General features: G+C 41.3%; 1 protein-coding gene across 4 annotated transcripts in view; it reads left to right on the top strand.

Moving 5' to 3' along the window:
• Positions 1-14,946, top strand: part of BANP (BTG3 associated nuclear protein) — a 199,721-nt gene that overhangs the window by 31,029 nt on the left and 153,746 nt on the right. The window lies entirely within an intron of this gene.

Here is a 14,946-nt window from a genome sequence, read left to right as displayed (position 1 = left end):
AGTCAAAGGTGTACTAAAGAACGATAAGGAGATTGCAGAGAAGCTCAATGAATTCTTTGCATCTGTCTTCACAGTGGAAGATATAGGGCAGATCCCTGAACCTGAACTAACATTTGCAGGAAGGGATTCTGAGGAACTGAGACAAATAGTGGTAACGAGAGAGGAAGTTCTAAGCTTAATGGACAATATAAAAACTGACAAATCACCGGGCCCGGATGGCATCCACCCGAGAGTTCTCAAAGAACTCAAAGGTGAAATTGCTGATCTGCTAACTAAAATATGTAACTTGTCCCTCAGGTCCTCCTCCGTGCCTGAGGACTGGAAATGTAACGCCAATCTTCAAAAAGGGATCCAGAGGGGATCCCGGAAATTACAGGCCAGTTAGCTTAACTTCTGTCCCTGGAAAACTGGTAGAAAGTATTATTAAAGCTAGATTAACTAAGCACATAGAAGAACAAGCCTTGCTGAAGCAGAGCCAGCATGGCTTCTGCAAGGGAAAGTCCTGTCTCAGTAACCTATTAGAATTCTTTGAGAGTGTCAACAAGCATATAGATAGAGGTGATCCAGTGGACATAGTGTACTTAGACTTTCAAAAAGCGTTTGACAAGGTACCTCACCAAAGGCTTCTGAGGAAGCTTAGCAGTCATGGAATAAGAGGAGAGGTCCTCTTGTGGATAAGGAATTGGTTAAGAAGCAGAAAGCAGAGAGTAGGAATAAATGGACAGTTCTCCCAATGGAGGGCTGTAGAAAGCGGAGTCCCTCAAGGATCGGTATTGGGACCTGTACTTTTCAACTTGTTCATTAATGACCTAGAATTAGGAGTGAGCAGTGAAGTGGCCAAGTTTGCTGACGACACTAAATTGTTCAGGGTTGTTAAAACAAAAAGGGATTGCGAAGAGCTCCAAAAAGACCTCTCCAAACTGAGTGAATGGGCGGAAAAATGGCAAATGCAATTCAATATAAACAAGTGTAAAATTATGCATATTGGAGCAAAAAATCTGAATTTCACATATACGCTCATGGGGTCTGAACTGGCGGTGACTGACCAGGAGAGAGACCTCGGGGTTGTAGTGGACAGCACGATGAAAATGTCGACCCAGTGTGCGGCAGCTGTGAAAAAGGCAAATTCCATGCTAGCGATAATTAGGAAAGGTATTGAAAATAAAACAGCCGATATCATAATGTCGTTGTATAAATCTATGGTGCGGCCGCATTTGGAATACTGTGTACAGTTCTGGTCGCCTCATCTCAAAAAGGATATGATAGAGTTGGAAAAGGTTCAGAAGAGGGCAACCAGAATGATCAAGGGGATGGAGCGACTCCCTTACGAGGAAAGGTTGCAGCATTTGGGGCTTTTTAGTTTAGAGAAAAGGCGGGTCAGAGGAGACATGATAGAAGTGTATAAAATTATGCATGGCATTGAGAAAGTGGATAGAGAAAAGTTCTTCTCCCTCTCTCATAATACTAGAACTCGTGGACATTCAAAGAAGCTGAATGTTGGAAGATTCAGGAGAGACAAAAGGAAGTACTTCTTTACTCAGCGCATAGTTAAACTATAGAATTTGCTCCCACAAGATGTAGTAATGGCCACCAGCTTGGATGGCTTTAAAAGAAGATTAGACAAATTCATGGAGGACAGGGCTATCAATGGCTACTAGCCGTGATGGCTGTGCTCTGCCACCCTAGTCAGAGGCAGCATGCTTCTGAAAACCAGTTGCCGGAAGCCTCAGGAGGGGAGAGTGTTCTTGCACTCGGGTCCTGCTTGCGGGCTTCCCCCAGGCACCTGGTTGGCCACTGTGAGAACAGGATGCTGGACTAGATGGACCACTGGCCTGATCCAGCAGGCTCTTCTTATGTTCTTAGAGTGTCCGTTAATTCGGACAGATAGGCGATTAACAAATAAAATTTTATTACTATATTATTATTGAGCCCAACCTCATCAATCCTTCCTCAGCTTCCTCTTCCTCTGCTGATCCTGTGCTGGGAATAAGAGCGATTGACATTATTTTTCTTTCATGAATGTGTATCCGTGTTAATCTGCTGTAGCAAAACCAATAAAGAACCTTGGTGGCCCACTTGCAAGCTTTGAGGAGCAAGAGACCACTTTTTCAGATTCAAGAAAGAAAGGGTAACAATAGAATAATATTGTTGATCTTTAAAGTGCTACAGGACACTGATTTCCATTCCACCCTCTCCCCACGTTTCTGAGCCATCTAGTGTTGTGCTATTTTTAGAACAACAGAATGCATATCAAAGCCTTCCAGTCTTTTTGGATTGTGATATAGAATGTTTGCATCTAATGATGCTGCACCTAAAATTTTTACTGTTTCTTTTTGAAATTTGGATCTAGTAATCCTAGGCTGTATTCAGAGGCACTTGGCAGAGAAATGCACATCCTTTCATCCTGTGGTGTATTATGTCACTGTGTAGTGACAGATGGCCAGTTAGTTGCAAGGTTTTGTGTAGAAAACGCATGTTAAGTGGGTAGAATTGCAAAGTACCCATGTGCAAGATTGCCCTGCTTGATTGAGCAGAAAGTGCGAGGTTGACACTCACACACACACACACACAGCGAGAGCGAGAGATGCTCTCCATTCTCATGCAGTTTCTTTTTAAAACAAAGACACTTAATGATACATAACTAAGGAGAGTTGTAATAATGATTAAAAAAATAGGTAGGAAATAAATATGTAGCTTTTAATCTCATCTACCAAGCCAGACCTGTGGCCCTCTAATATTGTATGGAGGTTTATTATGTGCTCTATTTATTTTTATTGCTAAATTAATATAATCTAAAGGGAGCCGTTTTGAGGTTTGTGTTTTACCAGGTAGTCTTAAATCAGCCAAGAACTGTATACCTTTTTCTCGGGGGGGGGGGGATGCAGGGAGTGAGGGAGAAGTGGGGAGATGGAGAGAGATGTGTGTATCAGTGAGAAGAGTAGCCATGTTATTCTTCTGCAGCAAAAACATAGAGTTTTGTGGCATTTGAAAGACTAACATGCTTGTTGTGCCCTAAGCTTTTGTAGGCACAAGCATGTTTCCTGAAGTGTGTATTTTAAATATTTTGAATCTTCTGAACCTTGCCTAGCTTTTTCATCTTTTTATCCTGTCTGTTCTCAACATGCATTCTCTGGCCTTTTGGCCCTGGGCCGCAGTCTCCTTAATTTCCTAACTGTCTGGCTCCAAATTTATTTCACCTTTCAAGGAAATAAGCTGATCAAAACTTGCAGCATGATCATTGGCAAGGGTGCTGTCTTTTCACTGTAGTATGACATCAGATGTCATCGTACTGTAAACATCATGAGACTTGTTCTGCTAGAAAATGTGCAGTGGCATCCAGAGTTAAAGCTCTGGAATTCAAGATTCAATGTGCTGGCCATGATCCATCCAGTTGGTGCCACTAGTTCTGCTTGCTGAGAGCTTGCATTTCACTGAACTGCATGGCAGCTAGGCTTTGAGTCATTACACAGATATCTTTTGCATTTATTAGCTGAATTCATGTTCCCTGCCATAACTTCTGACCATTTTCTTGCCCATCAAAGTCTGTTGCCAGTCTCTATATAGATGAGGAAAGTTTACTGCTTTTTTGGCTGAGGTCAGCAAGGCAGAACTGTTGCATCCACAACCTTGTAAGGCTTGCCAGCATATTTTTTCTAATAAGCTTAATATTGCAATTAAAACTTGTTGTTCTTTTGGTGCTTGGAAGGAGGCTGACAGAACGGATTATTAGGCGATCATTAGGGATCCTGTGTAGTGCCATAACAAACAAAGGGTCAGATTTATATGCAGAACTTGACATCCACCCTAACTCTGAGGTATCTTTACCATCTTTCACAAGCCAAATTCAGTAGATAAAGGAGTAATACAAGCGTTTAAATTTCTTAGAAGAAACTCTGCAAGGTATCTTAGTTTGTTATCCACTTGTCAGCACAACCCTCTGCATGCTTACTTGGATATAATCCCCACTGTGTTCAATAGAACTTAGTGTTTACTTAGGATTTCAGCCTGTATCTTCCATATTTTGAGACCAATATAGCAACCACTGGATCTCTTGGGTTTCACTAGATGACATACAAGAATATTTCAGTCTGGCAAAATATAGGTTGAGGTGATCTGCAAGTACCCAGACTGATTGCAGTTTCCTGTGCATTTGGTACGTCCTCCACAAATCTACTTTTAAAGTCTTTTACTATGCAGTGTATATTCTTTCTCTATTTTAAAATTGGGTGTAAAATACAAAACAGTTAGGAAATGTGGACTTGTCTGTTCTTAGTAATAGTTAACTAACATATTTATTAGGAAGTGGTGGGTGGTATTCAGTGCTAGTCCTGCTCAGAGCAGACCATTGAAGGTAATGGACATGACCAACTTAGGTTCATTAATCTTGATGGGCTGTTGTGAGTAGGACTCAGCTGAATAAAACCCATTGTGTCTCAGATTTGCTTTCATCATGGCAACAAATGAATTCTTGCCTTTTCAGTTGCCAAATGTGCCAAACATACACAGTAATGTATTGTATGTATTGCCCTTAGTGTCTCTGAAGCTATTTTAAGACTTTGTATATCTATCTGAACACTGTCTGTTAGGCTTAGAGCTGGGACACCTGTGTTAACAGTTCAAAATTAGCCATAAAGTTGTCAAGGGGGCTTTAGATGGTCCACCACCCAGTCTCACAGGCCCAGCTGCCAGCATGTGAGCTGTATCACTTTTCAATGTTATTCAGAAGAGACAGCGCTCACCTAGCTTGTCATAGAGTCACATAGAATTTTGTGCTTGGATAACTTCTCTCCCTGTTATCCTTTGGCAAATCAAAGGGGTCAAAATGGGAATCTGGTGACTGTAACAATTTACATCCATGGTGTGTGTGTGTTTGTAGGTGTAGCAGAGTGATATGAGGTGTGCCTTGTTCTCAAGATTCACCAGATTGGGTGTGTTAGGTTTTGATTAATGAGATAACATCCTGTGCTATATTTCTGGCATGCCATCTGGAATGCGTTTTGGCTCTGGACCTTGTGACACGCGTACACACACATGCTCTCCCCCCATCCCCCGGTTATAAAAGTTCAAGAGCTGTGATTCCAGAAGAATGCTAATCTTTTATGATGTACGTTGTTATGGTAGAAACCTTTTTAAAGGTTTCAAAATGAGCTGCACAAAATGGAATTACTGTAGTGCTGTAATTCAATAATGCAGGGTGGAGGAAGGAGACATACTAGAGGAGCCTCTGTATATATTGCCCTTAGGAAAGTAATGTGTGAATATGAGCAAAAATATGTAGACTCAATAAATAAAATAAATGAAAGTTTCGAATCCTAAGGGGAAAGTAATTAAGTTATACATATATACATTTGCATCAACACCAATACATTCGCCAGGCTGTCTTCTGGTTGTCAGCAACAAAGCTTGGTGAGTGTCCTTTCCTCCTTTTTCATGAAGATGTTCATTCATTGTAATAAACTATCCCACAGGCTTGGCCAAGTGTTTTAAAAAGAGGAAAATAGTTTGTCAGTTTTAATCACAAAAGTTTGATGGCTTAGTCTCTGGGGGTATACAGTAATCCTCCTTTTCCTACACTTAGAGTAGCAGATGTGCTAATTCATTGGATAAATGGACTCAGCACTCAAAAGGTTTGGTTTACATCTAAGTTCTTTTCTCTTACCCTTCCTCCATGCTGTAGAGCCCTAATCATGCTGATGATGTCTCTCTGCAGCATTCAGGAAAGGAGTTTGTTCCCATCCTTTGTAAATCAGGGTACTTGAAAAGTCTATGCGTGTCTGTCTGTAGCAATTTCTAATAGTTTTAGTCATTACTAATAGGACTACCTGATGATCAAGGAAAGACTGAGTGAATAAAAACATAATATTACACTTTTCAGTTACCATCCTTATGGCAAGGGCCATTGCTCAGTGGTTGAGCACATGGTTTGCATGCAAAAGGCCCCTGCCTGAATCCTTGGCATCTACAGGTAGGGCTGGGGGGAAATTGCTGTCTGAATCTCTACAGAGCTGCTTCCAGTAACTGCAGACATTACTTAGCTTAATGGTTTGCTTCCGTATAAGGCAGCTTCCTATGTTTCTAGAGGTACCATGGGTTGGGGAGTCATTATTGTTCCAGTTTTACCTATGGAGAAATGAGTCTGCGAGTAACCCGGGAAAGACTATGCTGTAGATCCTTAGGGGTGGGTGTGCATGGGTGGGGATCCTGAGTGAAGATTGTAAGCCTCAGACAAATCAAGAGAAGAATTGTCTCTTTAATAAATCCCAGAGTTTAAGCGCTTGTTCTTGGAATTTCACATTCTGCCATTCTTGCACCTCAAGATGAAAGAGCCAAGGATTCCATAATTGGGTGTAGGTGTATTAAAAGCTCTGGAAAAAAATAGCCCTTTCCAAAATGAACATTTTGTGTTGAATTTTGCAAGGTCAGTTTATGGAATTAAGAATAGCCACTTAAAGCCAAAGCTACTTATGGTACAATCATTCACGCAAACAAATTGCAGAATTACATTTTTCAAACCTTCTTGAATTGACCGAGATCTGAACTGCATTTACTTCTAAGCCAACTGCTATTAGCTAAATGTTTTCTAATAAGCCATTTATTTTTAAATTGTTGAAGGCTTCATGTAACAAGTTGGGTGTTTCAGGCAGTCGATAGATAAATAGTAAGATCAAATACAACTTGCCGGCTTTTTTATATGTGGCTTGAGGGGCTAAAGTGAGTGTGCCTGAATTTTTAATCATGTTTCTTAAGGCAAAGAACAATAACAAGTTTCATGTTGCAAAAGATTATTGTTAAAAGATCTTGTAAAATCTTAAAATCTCTGCAAGCCAAAAACTTTATAAAAGATTTCAAAGAACAAAAATTAACAAGGTGATAACCCTCACCACAAAAGAAGAAATATAAAAGCCTCAAAACAAGAGGACATGTTTGAGTTTTGATGTTCCCCTTGAAGGATTGTGTTCCACTCGAAACAGTCAAAAAAGCAAATGGTAAGGGGGGGGCAGAAAGGGTCCAGCTTTCTTAAATCAGGAGGATTGGTTCTCAGTTTGTGCGATTACCACACTGTAATCCTAAACACTTTCCTTTGAAAGGAGGGCTGATTGACATATTTGGCTCCTAATGAGGGAGCATATGTGTGTTTGAGCCCCCACTCTTGTTTTGAGGTTCCAAAGAAGAGAGCAGATGTTTGCTAATTCAGGTTGAGAGAGTCGGAGGCTGTTTTTGGAGAGGAGATAGTATCTCTGTGTGCAAAGTATGAAGTGCAATGCCATATGTTACATTTTGAAGTGTACACAACATGTGTTTATAGAAGCTTGTCTTTCTGTAGTATATATGAGCAGAGTCTAGTCTCTGCCCAGTTGTCCTGCTTTTGTTTTAAAGAGATCTAACATTTTAGCTACTGGACCATGCTGGCTTCTACAACTACTGAAATTATTGATAATTTTAATGTTTTTTGTAAACAGCTTAGAGGTCTTTACATTCAAATGGTATATAAATTTTGTTAAATAAATAAGTAAAATAAATACATCCTGTGCCCTTTAAAACACAATATGATGTTGTATTATAAGATACTCAGCAGCTTCACTGTCTGTGATTTTGGGCATGCATTCCTAGAAACTGTGTGGGTAAGCCACATTGCTCTTATGGAGCTCACATTCATTTCATTGAGGACTGTAGTCCCAGAAGTTTCCAATGGATCATATGCCTGCTGGATTGGCAAATGTTGCCAAGTTCAAATGGAGAGTTCAGAAATCATCATTTTGGAACTGACCTCTCTGATGGTTGTTCTGCAGAACTTAGTAAATGTTTAAAAGCATTGCTGTCAAATTCAAACAGCTGCATTATATTTTTCTTGGTTTGGTTAACAAACAGAAGGGGGCAGAAAAGCATTATATATAAAACTCAGTCTTTGGCATTAAGAGCTCAAAGTCCTTGGCAAGTATAGTTTTTGCATGTGGGGATCTGCTGAAAACCCAAGCTTTAAAAGCCACCTTCCTTCTGCACGTATGTCTATGACACTAGGGGTGCCCTTTAAAAATATGGTGGAGGAGAGCCTGTATGTAAATTGGGACTGGAAAGGATGGATTTGGAGGGTTACATGTATATACATAACACTGAGTGCTAAATTGTGTCATTGTTAATGAGGCATGCCAGATGACTCTCAATATGTAGTCTATGTCCTCCTTTTAAAAGTCTGATTATTCAGTCAGTTAATTAATTTCAGTAGGTCTACTCTGATATGACTGACATTGGATTCAATCTCCTTGTTGAAAATGGAAATGGACTGCCTTCATGTCGATCCCAATTTATGGCTACCCTATGAATAGGGTTTTCATGGTGAGTGGTATTCAGAGGGGGCTTACCATTGCCTCCCTCTGAGGCTAGTCCTCCCCAGCTGGCTAGGGCCTGCTCAGCTTGCCACAGCTGCACAAGCCAGCCCCTTCCTTGTCCACTACTGCCAGCTGGGGGGCAACTGGGCACCTTGGGACTATGCCAGGCTCTCCTCCCCACTGTGCTATACCAGCTGTGTAATCTCGTTGTTACTCAGGCAATATTTCCAGGGGATCCATGTGCACTGGGAACAGAGTACTGTATTATGTGGCTTGTATACAACAAAGGCTTTGCACTTGCAGAATGACTTTCACTCATGCAGCCAAACTTCCCCTCCCTCTGCCCCCCTAATCTGCTCTGGAGTGTTGGGGATGCCCAAGAGCATATTTGAGGAGGGTATAGGGGGGTTATGCTGGAGGAGAGGAAGGAGAAATTCTGTTGTGTAACTCATTCCGTGAGCGCAGTGACTTTGTTAGATACAACCCAGTGCTCCTAACGTAGCGGTGCAAAAATAAATGTTCTTCAGTTAGAGTAATATTTGATTGTTTTTGTTTAGTTCCGCTCTGAAGGGTTTACATTATTTTACTGTGGGAAGGGAAGTTTGTGTGTGGACAAGGGCAATCTGTGGTGGTGGAGAATAGCTGGACTTCCAGAGCAGAGGTCATGGGGGAAAGGATCAGGAGCCATGCTAAGCCATGATGGGCCCATTTTTTCCTCTCATCTCCCACCCCTCCCCCCAGCTCCTGGGGCTTCTTTGGAGTCATAAACTACTTCTCCTGATTGCTTTAAAATGACCTAGTTTGCCGCTCCGTAGCCTGAATTGGTTCTTGAGAGAGCATTTAGGGCTGTAAATTTCATTATCAAAGCCTTCTGGTCGTGTTTAAAAATAACAGGCCCTAATAAAGGGAATGTATGAGCAGGTTCTTTCTTACCGATGCCCAGGTATTATAAGACGTGTGCTGCAGCAAGCTTTCCCAGTCTTGGCATCTGAGAGTCACTGAGGCATCAGCCTGACAATTGCTCCATAAATGAACCTTTTGCAATTAAATGTGTCCTTTTCAAATAAATGGATACAAAGGGCAATTCCTCTGTGTTAAATGGCATCCCCCAGAGGAGAACAAACCACAACAGACTTTATTTAAACAGGTTTTCCGTTTTGGTTGGTGAAGTTGGACTTGAAGCCATTAAATCATCCCTGCATGCTTGTCTGCCCATTCAAAGGGGCTCTTTGTAGACCTAAGGCTGAGAGGGTAACCCCCAGCATAAATATCTTCTGTAGCTTAGAGAAAGCCACAGTTTTTCCTGCATAGCCGAGTGAAAGGTGTGTGTTTTTAAAACATACTTAGAATGTTTTTGCAGTTTTAATAAATGCTGCTTTTTTACTGTTCATTTTGCAAATTGACCATAACTTCATAAATCTTTCAAGTCCGTGAGTCAAATTGGGAAGACGGCTGGTGTGTTTTGGCTTCTGACCATAAAGGGCATAATAATCACAGAAGCCGTCGTTACGATGTCTGGCTTGTTGTGATGCTCCAGATGCTTGGGATCCAAAGCAGTTTCAAGGTGTGAAATTGAGAGCTGTGTTTGGATGGTGGTGGTGGAGGAAACTGTGCTTGTGTTTCCCAGTCAGCTGCAACCAGGGGGATGAGCCAAGTTAATGAAACGGAGTGCTGCAAAGGTTTTTCTAGTTGTCCTCCCATCGCTCTCTCTCCCCCCCCCCGCTGTTTTATCCTTGCTTTTCAGCTAGTGGCATGTTTTATTTGCTGCTTTACCTTCTCCTTCTTAGGGCTTCAGAGAATTGGACAGAAAGTCTACTGTAATCAGGAATATGTGCTGGCACTTGAAGGTCGCTTTCTTTGTGTGGGGCTTTTGGATTTGTGGTCCTTAAAAGGCAGTTGTCTCCCTCGTCCCTGGTTCTCAAAATCCATCCCCTGGGCATCTCCAAAGCATTGTAGTTTTTCTCTGCCCTGTTTTAGAGTGAGAGCGCTGTCTCCGTGCATGTCAGGTCACAAGGGCCCTAGGGAGTGAGCAGAGGCAGAATCTTTCCCCCTGAGGTGCTTAGTTTCCTACTTATGGGGATCCTTTGCTTTTACTTATTTAATTAATGCAAGCATTCAAAAATAGTTTCTGTTTAAAATTGTGTGGTGTGTTCCTGAGGGCAAGTCTGTAAGAAGAGACCTGCTGCATCAGACAAATGGTCTGTCTAGTCCAGCATCCTGTTACTTAAATGTGGCCACCCAAATGTTTGGGAAGAAGCCCAAAACAGGGCATGGAGGCAATAGCCCTCTCTGGTATTGCAGTTGGTATTAAGTGGCTTGTCTTCTTCTTTTCCCTTAGGTATATATAATAAAATAAATCCCTACCTGCTGTCTCACATTTTCATGCTGGTGTAGCCTAGGCCTTGTGTCAGCATCAGAGCAAACAAAGCTGGTATTCTACAAGCCCAATAGAAACAGTACTGCATACAGTTAGAGGCACCAACAACTGACACCCACACTGAGAAATAATGTAGCAAACATTAATTAGGATTAGCTATAGAGCATGGTGTAAAAGAGATGAAACAGTTTCCCTGGTTACTCTTGAAAACGCACAGTACTCTTAACTGTATTTAAGGAAAGGCATGTATTCACTGCACTGTATTTTTGTTGTGAGTGCATCTAGGATTGTGTTCATAAAGCACAAAGAAATAATATATTTGAAGCCAGGTCCTGGAAATCTCATTGCTCCTCCTTCATCTCTTTCACCCGGTTGAGTATTTCTATAAATAATTGGTCTGAGGCTGTGAGAAGAGTCAACTCCTTGCCCAGAGTGTCCCTGTATTGGTTTCCCCATAGCTCGTTTCCCCATAATACCCGTCTGGCCCAACTCCTTTGATCATTTACCTTGGGAGAGGTGAAATACCAGTTCATTCCTTCTGGTTTCCTCATACCCCACCCAATTCTTCCTCCTCCAGAGTGATGCAGTCTGGAGGGTGCCAAAAGCCCTCTTCTTTTATTGGCTGCCTTCTGAGTGAGTGACAGATTGTTGGCCAAGAAAAGCTAAAAGCTGATGCTGATGGATATGAATCACACACACTCTTTCCATGTTAAAACTTACCTCTGGCAGGACCTTATTTGTGAAGTACAAACACTTTTCCCTTCCCTCAGAACAGAGGCCAATGTATGAGTGCCTGAAAATCCAAGAGCTGTAGCTTTATTAATGACATAAATAACTGTTTGGGTATTTATGCTGTCAGCAAACCTGTGCTTTATTTTGTACCCCTCTGATTGAGACAGAGGATCATATCCAAGGTTGTGCAAATGGAATCATCCCTCGTCTCCTCCTCACTGCAGTTTCCACCCCCAAATCTGATCAGTAGGGTCCTCCAGCTCTCCAGAGCATATTAAGGGAGTACACAGATGGGATGAGAGGAAGGGAAGTCCCATTGTGTGTCCAGAAGTCCATTCCACTTGCACAGTTGTATATCACCCATAAGCAATACAGCTAATTCTAAACGTATTTGAAATTAGCATCTCCAGAGTAAACAGACATCTCCAAATTTTTAATGTATTGGAGGACTGAACGATGTCATCTGTCTGAGTTAGGGATGGGGGAGAATATCTGCTCAAATTGGATTTAGTACCGGATTTCAACATAATATGACAATCTGCTGTCTTTTCGGACCGGCGTTGATTCCTTGTGGCAGGTTGCAGCTGTTATTGGCACAGTTCTTTAAAAAAAATCTGCTCCAAATTTTATGTTATTGTGTTTGTAATTGGTGTTCCTCTAAGCTGATGCATTCTTAACTGCTGTCTAGGTGATAACAATCACCAGTTACATCCATTAACCTGCCTCCAATTTTAGGTCATTATCTGCCTAATTGATATGTAAGTAGAAAAAGCAGGTGGAACAGCATAAGCATTTTCATAACTATTTTTGTTTAAAATTATGTGGGTTTTTTGCTTTAAAAAATCAGCGGATCAGCAATTGCGAAAGCAAACGGGACCAAGAAAGGGTGGATCGGCAATGAAAGCCGGACTCTGGGAATTCAAGCAGATCGGAACTACGCAGCAAACCCCATCCCTAGTCTGAATACAATGTTGTGTCCCTCTCTTCCTCCTTTCTGTAGTTTGCTTCCATTGTTTCCCAATTCCCAAATTATTTTGGTGAAGTTATGCTGGCAGCTATTGAGGAAAGAATCTGCTCAGTTTGGTTCTGTGCAGAAAAAATGTTTTTAGTTATGCTGATTAACTCAGATAGCAAGCTTTCTGGCTGACCTTCCTATGATTGGTGGAATCTTCTTCTTTTCCCCGAGACATGCTTTTAAAAAGATCTGATACCATCTGCAATTAAACTTCATTCTGATTTTTAAATTTTGTTTGGCTTGTTCAGATATTTATTTGTGGTTGTTTTAGGGTCTGTTTTTTTTAAAAAAGGCAGCACTGCTTTCCCCACATCCTGGCCTGTCTGATTTGAGTTGTTCTCCTAAAGATGGGTAATTAACACCCTTAACTATGTACAAGATTTTGTTTAATCGGTAGATTCCTAGTTTTCCTCCAAATGCATTAACGTTGTTGCTTGTGGTATATTCTTTGTAAGATCTATGTTTGACAAAGGAGCCTGTGAATCTGAATTACTTATTTGAGTCAAATTCTTTGTGTCCATCAGATATTAACAATTATATGTACAGGAAAAAGGCTCTTGGCAGAAGCTTGAGACTTGTTTAATAGAGGAATATACTTACCTACCCTAGTTGTGAGCCCAACTTAAGCAACTGGTATGCAGATCTTGTAGACACAGGCATTCCAGTCTTCTTAAAAGCAATACCAAGCCCTGTGCAATTAGTCTACATCTGCATTCAGACAAAATGGTAAATCAAGATTTAAGCATTATGAGCATGAGCAGGTACAACTGTTGGATTCCTTCCTCCTCTGGCAAGCTGTGATTAGAAGCTTTTGATCTTGGCTTGTAGCAAATCGTAGTTTGTCATCTTGTCTGTACATAGGAAACTGTGGCTTGCCAGAAATCAGGATTGGAAGTATCTTTGTGGAGGAGTGCTAGCCCAAAGGTCATGGCTGCTTATGCATGTAACATGGTTAGCGTTATGTCTGAACTACCCCGTTGATTCTGTTGCCTTCATCTTAGATGCTTCCTTCCCAAATGTTTTATTCATAGGCTTTATTCAGGATATACCTTTGGATTCTGCCTCTGACCAGAAAATGAAACCACCTCATACTATCTTACCCTGAACATCTGCTGCTGAGAACTTGGGGGCAATGCCTTCAAAACCACCATGCACATTTCTGATAGGTCAAGACCCGCCATTTGGGAATAGATCAAACCAACTTCACCGCATCTCCTTTTCAGAGAGGCCCTTAACTGATAATTATATGAAGTAATTTTGATCTCTTGTGCTAACCTACTCCTCTTACCTATATCTACCTAACTGTGCATGCCTGAGGTCGCAGAGACGTACACTCTCCCTCTGTATCCCAAAAGCTGCTGCTCAATGTCTCCTGCAGCTTCCCCTTGAATAGCTCATTCAAGCACAGTATGTGAAGAACCATTTCAGCTGAAAGAATTTTCCTCCAGATTTGTTAATGAATCCAGCACATGCAGTATCAATGGCTACATTTAGAAGTTCACCCATTCATGGAGCTTCCACACCAACTTGAATGTTGGCACCTCTGTTTGTACAAATGAAGCTGTGAGTGAATGCATCCTGCACGTAGCTCCAGTCGCTTAAGAAGTTCTTTTTGCCAGAGACTTTGCTGAGCTGAAAAAGGAAATTTGTGGCCTGTTTGGTGTTGCTTTGGAAAGGGCACAGCTAAAGGTGGCTGGGGATGGGAACAAGTGGTGCTGGGTGAAACCGTGTTCTCTGCAGTGCAGAGGATCCATAACCCTTTGTGCTTGTTAAATTAATTACTAATGGCTTACATCAGGGCATTTCTTCTGTTTTCCTTTTTAAGTTGTTTTAAGTTAATTAAATGCCATCAGGCCTTCTTTACAATGGTCTACAAAATGAATTAATTCATCTACTTTTTTAAGGACTTTCCCATTTTATATCAATGTTCATTTTCAAGATGTTTCTATTCAAAGGAAACTACAGAATGAAGCAAAAGCCTGAAGTCTCCATAAATGGAAGCTTAATTTTATTGCATTTATCTCTATTGCTGCAATTAATTATTCAGAGTGTTCATTAAAAATTGCTGCCTTTGGTGACACTTTTAAAACAGGCATTCTGAGTTTATTGAAATTGATAGATGTAGGTGATAAAGAATTGGACGCCCAAAGAAATGGCAATAAAGTGTCTCGAAGAAGGTTCAGAATGTCGTTTACATTTCAGAAGTGGAATTGCAGAGAACCTGAAAAGTTCTGGGGGAACATGAAGTAGAGCAGACAAGCCTGGTGTTGGTTGTGGCCCTTTAAGTCAAGGGGCTTCCTGAGAGCATGCAAAAGAAGATTAGAACTGACCCTCTGTTGAAGTGAAATGGAGAAGGCAGTTCTAGCAGGAGTATCGTATGTGCAACGGAGCACATGTGGGTTACCAGACAGAGTGCATAGTTCATCTTTTATCCAGCATTACCTAGGCTAAAACTACAAATGATTTTCTTCATCTCTCTCTCCCTCTCTCTTCCT

This window comes from Rhineura floridana, chromosome 13, assembly GCF_030035675.1.
Source record: "Rhineura floridana isolate rRhiFlo1 chromosome 13, rRhiFlo1.hap2, whole genome shotgun sequence".
Classification (NCBI taxonomy): domain Eukaryota; kingdom Metazoa; phylum Chordata; class Lepidosauria; order Squamata; family Rhineuridae; genus Rhineura; species Rhineura floridana.
Note: the sequence above shows the minus strand (reverse complement) of the source record. Positions and strands in the feature narration are given on the sequence as shown.